Here is a 13,429-nt window from a genome sequence, read left to right as displayed (position 1 = left end):
CCTGAAAGAGCATCTCAGCCCAGGCTGGGGCGTGGTTTATTGGGCTTGGCTGGCTCTGTGTCTCTCTGGTAGTAGGTTTTCCGATCCAGACTGCAAACCATCGCGATCCTCTCGTTTACTTCACCCGGGCGACACCGGTCCAGGAACGGCTGGAGAGAAGCAGAGACCGGGGAAAGAAACGCCTGTAGCCAGGCAGGCAGACAGGAGCGAGAGGAGCCCGGACTCCGAGAGAGAAACAACGGAACATTGGCTGGGTTTCATCCAGAGGAGGGCGGGAGGTGTTACTGAGAGAGACAGAGAGAGGGAGAGGAGTTACCGAGAGAGAGAGAGTTACCGAGAGAGGGAAGAGAGGAGTTACTGAGGGACAGAGAAAGAGAGAAAGACGTTATTGTGTGAGAGACAGAGAGAGGGAGAGGAGTTACCGAGAGAGAGAGTTACCGAGAGAGGGAAGAGAGGAGTTACTGAGGGACAGAGAAAGAGAGAGAGACGTTAGTGTGTGTGTGTGAGAGAGAGAGGGAGAGGAGTTACCGAGATAGAGTTACCGAGAGAGGAAAGAGAGAGAGGAGTTAATGTGTGTGTGTGTGTGTGTGTGTGTGTGAGAGAGAGAGAGAGAGAGAGAGAGAAGTTACAGAGAGAGAGAGGAACGAGAGAGAGAAGTTACAGAGGGAGGGAGGAGTTACTGAGGGAGAGGGATGAGTTAGTGGAGGATAGGGATTACAAAGGGATAGGGGTTATTAGAGGGAGAGGGGTTACAAAGGGGTCACAGAGAGAGGGAGAGGAATTCCAGAGGGAGAGCAGTTCCAGGGGGAGAGGGAGTGAAACTCGAGTCATTCGTTGAATCTTGGGGAAAAGGGAAGACAAGAGTCTAACAAGGAGGGGACTGACTGCTGCGACCTCTCCAGCAAATTGCAGTCACTCCTTCCCCACGGCCTGGTGGAGGCAGTGCTGCCCAGCACAGAGAGCATCCATTCTGCATTTGCCTATCGCCTATAGGCTGGGGACAATGCCCTCTGGAAAGTGCTATGCCCAAGCTGAGCCAGCGTTGTGCCCACTGGTCGTGCCTCAGATCAGCGCTGTGTGTGCGCTCAGTGTGGTCTTGTTGTGCCAATGGCTGCTGGTCCAGAGAGGAGGGAGCCGGCTGACCCTCAGGCTGGTGAAACCAGGCGCCAGTCCAATGCAGGAACATCTCCTCCTGGTCGAGGAGAACTCCACCTGCTGGCAGATCATCCAGGGGGACAGGCAGGAGGTGGAAAGGGCCCTCCTCAACTCCATTACTGTCTCCCTCAAGCACCAAGCCGTCACTGAGGGAGATTATCTGAACATGACCCGAAATTGCAGATCTTATGTGAGGGGCCGCATGTATATCACTGTCCCCCTGAGCCCTGAGGAGGAACACTTCCCCTTGGCTTACTCCATGGTCATCCACCAGAGCATTGAGATGTTCGAGAGGCTTCTACGGAGCATTTACGCCCCACAGAATGTCTACTGTATCCACGTGGACCGCAAATCCCCGAGTCAATTTCATGCCGCCGTTCGGGCCATCGCTTCGTGTTTCCACAATGTCTTTGTCGCAGCCAAGCTGGAGTGGGTCAACTATGCTGGCTGGAGCAGAGTTCAGGCGGATCTCAACTGCATGAAGGAGCTGCTGGAGAGCCCTGTCCCCTGGAGGTACTTCATCAATGTGTGTGGCCAAGACTTCCCCCGAAGACCAACCGGGAGATAGTCCGCTGCCTCAGATCTCTGAACGGCTCCAACGTGATTGAGTCGGATCCTGCACCAGGGTTCAAAAAGGTAACCGCTTTCCTGTCTGCTGGGCCTCTCTTCATCCAAGTGTTTTCCATCCTCCCTCCCTCCATCATCTCTCGCTCTCTCCTCCAGTCCTTCACTCCTGCCTGTACAAAGAGAGACAGGGTTGTTAAAACAGTTCAATTGCATGGAGGGAGGTTCAGAATGTACAAAGGAATATAGAGGAGTTGGAGAGTTGAGCTGCAAACAGAATAGAAGAGCAATTGACGTTTCAGGTCGGAAACTTTCATCAGAACCCGGGGAGAGGAAAGGGCTGCAGAATAAATGGGGGTGTGGGGCTGGGGAAAGGTGGGTGGGATGGCGATTGGTGGATGCAGGGAGAAGGTGGCTGTGATTGGACAGTGGGTGGGGTGGAGCAGATGGGCGAAAGGGAAGATGGTCAGGTGAAAGGGATGGGGTAGAAAGAGAGGGCTGGGCCTGGGATAAGGAGGGACATAAACTGATTACGAGAGTATACAGGAATGTCGGTAGGTTAAGAGTGTAGGAGAAAGTGAGGACTACAGATGCTGGAGATCAGAGTCAAGAGTGTGGCACTGGAAAAGCACAGCGGGTCAGGCAGCATCTGAAGAATCATTGTTTCGAACATAAGCCCTTCATCAGGAATGAGGCTTGTGGACCAGGGGGCCGAGAGATAAGCGGGATGGGTGTGGGGCGGGGGGTGGAAGGTAGCTGGGAATGTGATAGATGAAGGTATGCGGAAGGGATGTGTGTGGGGTGTAGAAGGTCGAGTGGACAGGTGGGAAGGAAGATGGACCAGTCAGGAGGGTGGTGCTGAGTTGGAGGCTGGGGATTGCGATAAGTTGGGGTGGGGAAATGATGAAACTAGTGAAATCGACATTGATCCGCCTGGTTGCAGGGTTCCAAGGTGGAATATCCAGGCATCAGCTGGTAAGGGTTTGGTGATGGAGGAGGCCCAGGACCTGCATTCCCATGGTGGGAGGGGGAGTTAAAGTGTTCAGCCACGGGGTGGTGGGGTTGGTTGGTGTAGGTGTCCCAGAGATGTTCTCTGAAACAATCCGCAAGTAAGAGTTCTGTCTCCCTGCTGTTGAGGACACCACCTTGGGTGCAATGGATGCAGTAGATGACATTGGTGGGAGGTACAAGTATATTTGTCAGATGTGAAAGGATCCTTTGGAGCCTTGGACAGAGGTGAGAGGGGAGGGGTGGGTGCAAGGTTTGCACTTTTCAGAGGCCAGGGAAGGTGCCAGGAGGGGAGGGTGGGTTGGTGGGGGGTGTGGGTCTGACAAGGGAGTTGCAGAGGGAATGGTCTCTGAAATGCAGATGGAGTGCAGAGGGAAATATGTCCCTAATGGTGCGGTCTGTTTGTAAGTGGCAGAAGTGGTGGAGGATAATGCAATGTATCCGGATGTTGGTGGGGTGGAAGGTGAGGACCAAGGGGTTCTGTCCCTGTTGCATTGGGAGGGGTGTGGTTCAAGGGTGAAGGTACAGGAAATGGAGCAGATGCACTGTACGGCATTGTCAACCATGTGGGAGAGGAAATTGTAGTTTTTATGCTAGGACATCATCTGGGATGTTCTGTGGTGGAATTGGTCCTCCTGGGAACAGATGCAGCAGAGGCAGAGAAATTGGGAATAAGGGATAGTGTTTTGACAGGGGCAGGGTGGGAGGAGGTGTATTCCAGGTAGCTGTGGGAGTTGGTGGGTTTGTAGTAGATGTCCGCGATTAGTCGGTTGCCAGAGATGGAGATGGAGAGGTCCAGGAAGGGGAAGGAGGTGTCCGAGATTGTCGGGGTGAATTTGAGGTCAGGTTGGAAGGTGTTGGTAGAATTAGAATTAGTGAACTTTTCAACCACCTCATGCAAATACGAGGTAGTGCCAATCCAGTCATCAATGTCGTGGAGGAAAAGGTGGGGAATGGTGCTGATGGATGAAGAGGCAGGCATAGTTGGGGCCCATGTGGGTGCTTATGGCTACCCCTTAAGAGTTAAGAGTGAACAAAAGAATGTAAGTTCGGTTCAGAGCATGTAAAGGATTGTTCTTAAGTTGATAGTGAAATAGTCTCACAAACTTGATTGAGTTTTTTGAAGAAGTAACAAAGAGGATTGATGAGGGCAGAGTGGTAGATGTGATCTATATGGACTTCAGTAAGGTATTCAACAAGGTTCCTCATGGGAGACTGATTAGCAAGGTTAGATCTCATGGAATACAGGGAGAACTAGCCATTTGGATACAGAACTGGCTCAAAAGGTAGAAGACAGAGGGTGGTGGTGGAGGGTTGTTTTTCAGACTGGAGGCCTGTGACCAGTGGAGTGCCACAAGGATTGGTGCTGGGCCCTCTACTTTTTGTCATTTACATAAATGATTTGGATGCGAGCAAAAGGAGGTACAGTTAATGAGTTGACAGATGACACCAAAATTAAAGGTGTAGTGGACAGCGAAGAGGGTTTCCTCAGATTACAACAAGATCTGGACCAGATGGGCCAATGGGCTGCGAAGTGGCAGATGGAGTTTAATTCAGATAAATGCGAGGTGCTGCATTTTGGGAAAGCAAATCGCAGCAGGATTTATACACTTAATGGTAAGGTCCTCGGGAGTGTTGCTGAACAAAGAGACCTTGGAGTGCAGGTTCATACATCCTTGAAAACGGAGTCGCAGGTAAATAGGATAGTGAAGGCAGTGTTTGGTATACGCTTCTTTATTGATCAGACTATGTAGTACAGGAGTTGGGAGGTCATGTTGCGACTGTACAGGACATTGGTTAGGCCACTGTTGTAATATTGCGTGCAATTCTGGTCTCCTTCCTATTGGAAAGATGTTGTGAAACTTGAAAGGATTCCAAAATGATTTACAAGGATGTTGCCAGGGTTGGAGGATTTGAGCTACAGGGAGAGGCTGAACAGGCTGAGGCTGTTTTCCCTGGAGTGTCGGAGGCTGAGGGGTGACTTTATAGTGGTTTACAAAATTATGAGGGGCATGCATAGGATAAATCGACAAAGTCTTTTCCCTGGGGTCAGAGAGTCCAGAACTAGATGGCATAGGTTTCGGGTGAGAGGGAAAAGATATAAAAGAGACCTGAGGAGCAACATTTTCATGGAGAGTATGGTACGCGTATGGAATGAGCTGCCAGAGGATGTGGTGGAGGCTGGTACAATTGCGACATTTAAGAGGCATTTGGATGGGTATATGAATAGGAAGGGTTTGGAGGGATATGGGCCGGGTGCTGGCAGGTGGAACTGGATTGGGTCGGGATATCTGGTCAGACCGAAGGATCTGTTTCCATGCTGTACATCTCTATGACTGTAAGTGGGTACTGCAGATGCTGGAGATTACAGTCAAAATTAGAAGTGTTGGAAGAGCATAGCAGGTCAGGCAGTATTCGAGGAGCAGGAAACCCCGACATCAGGAATAACTTCACAGAGGCCATTAACCAGTCACCAACTCACCCTTTTGTTTACACATGGAGTCCTTGATACAGATCCAGCTTCCTCAGAGCCAGCTCAGAGTGAACAGAACATCTGATCGTCCTGTTTATTTTTTTTTCAGAAGTAGCCTCAGGAGTAGCAGTCGAAGTCGTCCCCAGGTGTAGGTAGGCCCAGGCAGCAGCAGCAGGGGTGCAGGCGAGGCCTAGGCTTCAGTAGCAGGAGCTGGACCAGACTGTAGCAGCAGTGGTGGTAGTAGCTGCCTGTGCAGCTGAGCACACCTTCAAATTAACAGAAATAAGCAGAAACCCCAGAAAACAAATCACAACAAACTATGAAAAAAAAATTAAAAATAAACTCCTCAGTAGGAAGACACCAACAACAGCACATAAGACACACTGAAGCTGTTTTGAAGTCAGTCTCCTCTCCTCAAGAGGATTGAAGAGTCCTTCATATGCTGATCCAGCTCTCCTAGAGCCAGCTCTCAGTGAGCAGATCTCTTGACATGCCTGTATATTTTTCTTCCACTACCACCCGACAGCCGTCATGCTTATTTTTTCCTAGTACCCATGTCATGTGTGTAGGTGTCAGATGCAGTGAAAAACAAGTGTGTAAATCTTAATTTATGTGGGAAATAGAACCCACTCATTTCAATAATTTCAGTCCAAGACAAGATATGCAGCAGCAGTATCATCTGATATACTCTTGCAAGAGTGGTGTCTACAAGGTAGGCGCACAGTACAAAACCTTGATACAATTACATTTCTCTTTCCCTCCTCCCACTACTCTAAACCCAGTGCCTATTCCTCTTGTTTATCTCTTGCCTTAGCTGGCCTTGTGCGTAACAGTACAGGTTTTGCTTGGCCATTTCACCATATCCCTCTGTGGTCTATTGTTAGCGTATATCCTCCTTCACTGCCATCTGCTTCCTTGCTGGCTAAAGCAACATTTCCTCTCATTCTTCGTCCACACTGAGCCTTATAACCTCTTGATTGTGGTTTTTGTTTTTGCAGAAGCGGGAAACAGATGCTTACAACTGTTTATACAAGCATATCTAGATTAACCTACACTCCCCTTCCTCTTTCATGATTCAGCTTTGTGATTTTCGCAGACAACATTTATAATTGCTCCTCAATTTATATTTCATCACCAGGAAGAAAGGAAACAGACAGTCCTGTTTATTTATATTTTATTAAACAATTCACAGTTTATACAAACAATTACATTTACAGCTGTATACAGAGAAACAGCAATTTTACAAGGGAGGGGAATGACAAAGCCAAGCCCCAAATCCTGACATTCAACCGGTTTTCAGGGAAATGAGGACAAACCTCAAATCCCAATCATTACAAACAGTAACAATGACATTCATACATATGAGACAGTCCACTTGTGTAAGAAACAGCGCATACAATACAGACCCTCAAAAAGCCAGCAAGTCTCCCCCCCACCCCCACCCCATCCCTCCCACCTTCCAGCCGCTCTAAGACAGCCCGCCCCTACGTACCTTCTGGCTCTCGGTCCGCCCTGACACACCTTTCGACCATCTTTAGGACAGCCTGCCCCGTTACCCGCCCGGGGTGGCAGCGCTGAGGACGGCTTCTGGCTCTCTGTCTGCCCCTACTTACCACTGGGCTCTCATCACCCCAATGCACCATCCGGCCAGTGGACTATCCCGACACACCTTTCGGCACCTCTAGGACAACCCGTCCCCTTGCCAGGGACGACAGCGTGCAGGGTAGCCCACAAGTCTTCCGGATCTCAGCCTGCCCCTATGCGCCCTCTGGCTCTTGGCTGCTCTGAGACACCTTCCGACCACCTCTAGGACAGCCCATCCAGATTACCCCTTCTCAGGACGACAGCGCTCAGAATGTCCTACCTACTTACTGGCTCTAGGGGCAACTGGCATCAGGGTGGCCTACCCTCCCTCTGGTTCTCGGGGTGACAGCTTTCAGGACGACCCATGAATGTCCCAGCTCACAGTAAGGTATGGCAGACTCAGGAACACACAAGACAGTGCAGGTGATAAGCTCAACAAGAAACACGATAGAGTTAATTGTGAACAAACAGAGTCCTTTCTGGTACACAGAGACCAAATATAGAGTCTTCAAAAAAATAGAGTTCTCAGGAACAGAGTCCACTCCAGTTTACAACATGTGTTGTCAGAAATAGAGTCCACTGCTAAAAACAGGGTCTACAACCAAGGGCAGAGTCCACTCCCAAAGACAGCAAATGCACACCCCACAGCACACAGGTGTTCAGTCCACAAGGAGTCCTGGCACATCCTTGGAGAGCCAGGCCCACTCATAGGAACACAGTACACTGTAAAGGTGGTTAACTCACAGGGGTTTTGATCCACTCCTGAAGGGAAGGTCTTCTCCCAAACTCCAGGATACAGCAAGTCCTCACTCCCAGCACACACACAGGTGTTCAATCTCCAGAGGCCCAGTCTCAGGGCTAGGCCTCCCCACAGGAACAGCTCCTCTGGTAAAATATATGTCTTCCACAAGGGCTCAGTCCAAACACCAAAAACAGTGAGGGCACATACAAAAAACAAAGAAAACTAGTGTCCAAGGGCTAAGCCCTACCACAGTATTAACATTGTCCTTTTCTCAAAAGTGAAGAAAAGAATAACACACAGACTGTAACCAGCCAGTGAAACAACAATCGCCTAATGAGAACTGAGTTACACCTGAAACCCATTATGTACATCAGGAGTTTAACAATCAGTCCTCCCTAAAGGAATGCCAGTTAACAAACTGGCGAAATAATTCAGCCAGTTCAGGAATCAGGTTTCCCCCCCACAAAAAACAAGCAGAAACCAACAGTAACACACTGACTGTGACCCAGCCAGCACAGAGTCAGTCCCCTAAATTGAGAAGACCGCTGAATCTCCTGTTTATAAATTTTATTAAACAGTTACAAAATAGTTTACAAAAACAGTTAACATTTACAACTGTATACAAGAGATAGCAATTTTACAAGGGAGAGGAGCATTCCCTGTTTTTTTTTTATTTTATTAAACAAGTACAAAAAAGAGGTTACAGCACAACAGTTAACATTTACAGCTGTATACAAAAGCAATTTACAAGGGAGAGGAGCAGCAAAGCTAGGCCTCAAGCCCTACTGTTCAACCAGTTTACAGGGAATTGAAGGACAAACCACAAATCCCAGTTTCAAATATGAAAAGACAGCAACAATGACATTTATGCTTAAGACAATCCTGTTACATTAAAAAGTGCAGACAATACAGACCCAGCAAGCCCCCGTCCCTCCCACCTTCCGACCACTCTAAGGCAGCCCGCCCCTACGTGCCTTCCGGCTCTCGGTCCGCCCTGACACACCTTTTGACCACCTCGAGGACTGTCCGCACCAGTACCCACCTGGGGTGACAGCGCTGAGGACGGCTGCACACCTTCTAGCTCTCGGTCTGCCCCTACGTACCATTGGGCTCTCACCCACCCCGATGCACCATCTGGCCAGTGGCCTATCCTGGCACACCTTTCGGCCACCTCTAGGACAGCCTTTCCCCTTCCCTGGGACAACAGCGTGCAGGAAAGCCCACAAGCCTTCTGGATCTCAGCCCGCCCCTACGCGCTTTCTGGCTCTCGGCTGCTCTGACACAGCTTTCGACCACCTCTAGGACAGCCCGTCCCGATTACCCCTTTTCAGGATGACAGTGCTCAGAACGGTCTACCCACCATCTAGCTCTCGGGGAGACTGTCATCAGGGTGGCCTACCCACCATCCGGCTTTCGGGACAGCCTACCAACCTTCAGGTTCACAGGATGGCCTACCCACTCGCCGGCTCTCAGGGTGACAGCTTTCAGGACGACCCATGAGCCTCCCAGCTCACAGTAAGACCTGCCAGACCCAGGGACATGCAAGACAGTGCAGGTGATAAGCCCAACAAACGATATGACAGTTAATTACCAACAAACAGAGTCCTTTCGAGTCCAGAGTCCATTAGTACAGACATTTTTCTTCAAAATGTAGAGCCCATTTACAGGCCTGAGGGGTGGAGAGAGTGCCATACAAGGCCTTGATGAGAACACATCAGAATCAGTCTGTACATTTTTCTCTCATTTAAAACATAAAATAATTACATTGACAGCAAGTTTCACCTGCCTTTTTCCTGGGATGAAGGGTTTATCTTATGAAGGAAGGTTGAACAAATTGGCTTTTACACATTTAAGTTTGGAAATCTGAGAGATCTTTCTGAAATGTATAAGTTTCTCTGAGGGGACATGATAAGGTGGTTGATGGGACATTGCTTTCTCTTGTAGGTTTGACAAGATGTTCTGTAGAATAAGATATCGTCAGAGTCCTACAGCACCGAAACATACCCTTTCGTCCAACTCATCCATGCCAACCAGGTATCCTAATTGGAACTAGTCTCATTATCCTGTATTTGGTCCATATCCCTCTAAACTTGTCCTATTTATGTCATCTGTTAAATCTTGTAATTGTACCCACTATAACAATTCTTTTTGGCAACTTGTTCCGTATTTGCACCACCCTCAGGTCTCACCTTAAACCTATGCCCTCTGGGTTTGGACTCCCCCATCCTGGGGCTATTCACTTTTATTGATTTCCCCCATAATTTTATAAACCTCTATATGGTCACCCTTTACCCTCCAATACTCCAGTGAGAAAAGTCCTACTTATCTAGCCTCTCCTTATAACTAAAACCTTGCAGTCCTGGCACCATCTTTGTAAATCTATTCTGCATCCTTTGCAGTTTAACAACACCCTTCCAACAGCAGGGCGATCACTCCAAAAGTGATCTCACCAATGCCTTGCAGAATTATTTTCCCCTGAGAGGGTTGTTGCACTGTGTAAATCTCTTCTGTACGAAGTTGTGAAGGCTGAGTTGATGAAGTTATGAAAGGGTGAGCAAGGTGACCTTTTTTAAAAAAAAAGATAAGGACCCCGGGACAACCGATAGAAATATGGAATTGAAATTGCAACCAGAAGAGCAGTGATCTTCTTGAATGGTGGAGCAGACTGGAAGGGACGAATGGCTGACTTTTGCTATGATATTGGTGGAGACAGGTTATGCCTTAGTTCAAGTAAAGATTAGGGAGTTTTCTGACCTCTCAGCTAAGGAAAGGGCTTTGGTGTCCCTCCTGATAACATGAACCTTGAAGTTAATCTCCCTCTGCACCAGTCACAGAATTAAAGAATTCTTGCGGAAGGATGTCCTTCAGCCCATCGTGTCTGTAATTATTCCACATCTAGTACCAATTTCCTGCATTTCCACGCTCAACTCTGGCAACATCCTTGTAAATCTTTTCTGAACCTTTTCAAGTTTCACAACATCCTTCCTATGGCAGTAAGACCAGAATTGCATGCTGTATTCCAGAAATTGCCAAACCAATGTCCTGTTCAGCCACAGCATGACCTCCCAACCCCTGCACACAATGCACTGACCAATAATGGCAAACGTAGCAAACGACTTCTTCACTACCCTGTCTATCTGCGATTCCATTTTCAAGAAACTATGAATCTGCACTCCAAGATCTCTTGTTTCATCATCACTCCCCAGACTTTACCATGAAGTGTATTATTCCTGCTCTGATTTGCCAAACCAAAATGGAGCACCTCACATTTATCGACATTAAACTCCATCTGGCACTCCTCGGCCTATTAGCCCATCTGATCAAGATCCCGTTGTACTCTGAGGTTGACTTGAAATATTACTCTGGATGTAGGTTTGCTCGTTGAGCTGGAAGGTTCATTTTCAGATGTTTTGTCACCATACTAGGCAACATCTTCAGTGAACCTTCCAGCTCAGCGAGCAAACCTACATCTAGAACCTCAACCTGAGCTACAAACCTTCTCAAACCTTGCTGATATATTACTGTCATATATATCGAGTTACAGTAAAAAATGTTGTCTTATGTGCTTTACAGACAGATATTGATAGGTTAAGTTGGCAAAAATGTTGGCAAATGGATTGCAATGTGGGAAAATGTGAAGTTGTTCATTTGGAAGGGAAATCAAAAGAAGAGAATATTATTTAAATGGTGAAAGCTTCAGAAAGCTGCAACACAAAGGGACTTGGGGGAACTAGTGAATGAAACATGGAAAGCTTGCACACGGGGGCAGCAGGTAATTGGGAAGACTAATGGAATATTCGATGAAAACAGAAATTTCTGGAGAGACTCAGCAGGTCGGGTAGCATTCGTGGAGAGAAAACAGAGTCAATGTTTTGAGTCTGGTGACCTTTCTTCAGAACTGAAGTGGAATGTTTGCCCTTATTTGAAGGGGGGTTGCAGTATAAAAGTCAGGAAGTCTTACTGCAACTGTGCAAGGTGCTTGTGAGAGCACATCCGGAGTACTGTGAGCACTTCTGGTCACCTTATTTAAGAAAACATGTTGTTTCATTGGAGGAAGTTAAGAGAATATTCACTAGAATGGCCCCCATTATGGAGGGATTGTCTTAAAAACAAAAGGCTAATCAGGATTCTACTCACTGGAGTTTAGAAGAATGAGAGGTAACCTCATTGAAATGGACAGGATTAAGGGGCTTGACTGGGTAAATGCTGAAAGGATGATTCTCCTCATGGGAGAGTCCAGGACCAGGGGGTTATTGTCTCAGAATAAAGGGGCACCAGTTTAAGATTGAGATGAGGTGGAATTTCCTCTCTCAGAAGGTTGTGAATCTTTGGAATTCCTTGCCACAGAGAGCTGTCCTTGTATATATTTAAGGCTCAGATGGATAGATTCTTGCTCAGTTGGGGAATTAAGCGTTACGGGATAGGACAAGAACATGGACTTGAGGAATGTTGAATCAGCCATGATCCTAGTGAAGCTGGCTTGAGGGACCAAATGGCCGACTCCTGTCCCGACTTGTTAATGGTCTTACATTTACTGATGAAACTGTTCAAAGACGTTATCGCACAATTCTGGAGCAGAAGCGACTTGAACCTGGGTCTCCGAGGCTCACACCACATGGATCCTAGTTTACTTTATATCATGCACTTGACATTGATGCTGGTAGTTATGGCTGCAATTCGCAGCATTAGATCAAATTAATGAAGCGAAGCCAGTGCAGGTTTTCAAAAGATAAGTCTCCAACCTCGCATCATGCATTGATGAAGTAGCTGAGAATTTGAATGCAGAGAATGTTGTCTGAACTGGATTCAATGAAGTGTTTCACTAGGCACTAGATAAAAATGGCTGGACAACAAAATTGACAACACAAGCCCTGATTCATGGATCTTGTTTTGGACGAGAGGTTGGTAGGTGGGAATGATCCACACAGCTGGGACAGTTTAAACATCAAGACCCGGAGCAGGAGAAGATGATTTGGCCCTACATGAGGCCCACCATGCTATATGATCCTGGCTAATCCTTTATCTCAATGCCAGACTAACACTTTCTCCCATGCCTTTGATGCTTTTGAAACGTAAATATTTATTAATCGCATTCTTGGATATATTCAATGACTCAAATTCCACAGCTTTCTGTGGTACAGAATTCCATTACTTCACTATCCTATAAGTTAAGAAATGTTTCTGCATCTCAGCCCTAAATAGACGACTGCTTTTATTCAATATGTCAGTGATATCAATCTTGGAGTATGTGGCAAAATGCCAATATTCGGGGCAATGATAAACCTGGAGGATTGGCAAATGGTGAGGATGATGTGAATTGTCCAGAGTCACCACAATGAACAGACAGCATCCAGTCAGAGGGGAATACAGAAGAGTGTAAGGTGATATGTTTTGGGAGAAGGATGTGGAGAGGTAATAGATATGTCATGGCACAATCGTAAAGAGTGCGCAGGATTAGAGGGATCTGGCAATAAACATTCATCAACATTAGAAGATGAAGGAGGCCGTAAGTGGGTAGAAAAGCAGAAGGCTTAATAAATAGAGGCATTGATGCCAATAAATGGTTGAGTTATGCTGCATGTCAAATTGGTTTAGCCCCATTTGGATTGTTGTGGTCATTTCCGGTGACTATAAAACGATGTGAGGGCCCTCAGGACAGGGAGAAGAGGTGACTTCGCGGAATGGTGCCAGGGTTTAAGTTGGATGGCTCAGTTGGAAAGGTCAACGATGCTCCCATTGGAACAAAGGAGATTGGGGTGAGGTTTATTCAATGGGTGAGCACTCGGTAATGAAGACAAGGAAATATACTTCACTGTTCACCGATTGTACAACTGCAATGGAATGCAGATGTAAGATTTTGGGTTAGAGGCATGGTGGGGAGATCTGAGGAATTGAAACGCAAA

The 13,429-nt window shown here is 47.3% G+C and overlaps 1 pseudogene; it reads left to right on the top strand.

Moving 5' to 3' along the window:
• The first annotated feature begins 1,003 nt into the window (after nt 1-1,003).
• LOC148142479 (beta-1,3-galactosyl-O-glycosyl-glycoprotein beta-1,6-N-acetylglucosaminyltransferase 3-like) lies at nt 1,004-6,243 on the top strand (annotated as a pseudogene).
• The last annotated feature ends 7,186 nt before the right edge of the window (nt 6,244-13,429 follow it).

This window comes from Chiloscyllium plagiosum, unplaced genomic scaffold (genome assembly GCF_037043375.1).
Source record: "Chiloscyllium plagiosum isolate Xiang-an unplaced genomic scaffold, Cpla_swu_hap1 HiC_scaffold_29, whole genome shotgun sequence".
NCBI lineage: Eukaryota > Metazoa > Chordata > Chondrichthyes > Orectolobiformes > Hemiscylliidae > Chiloscyllium > Chiloscyllium plagiosum.
This window is presented reverse-complemented; position numbering and strand designations above follow the sequence as displayed.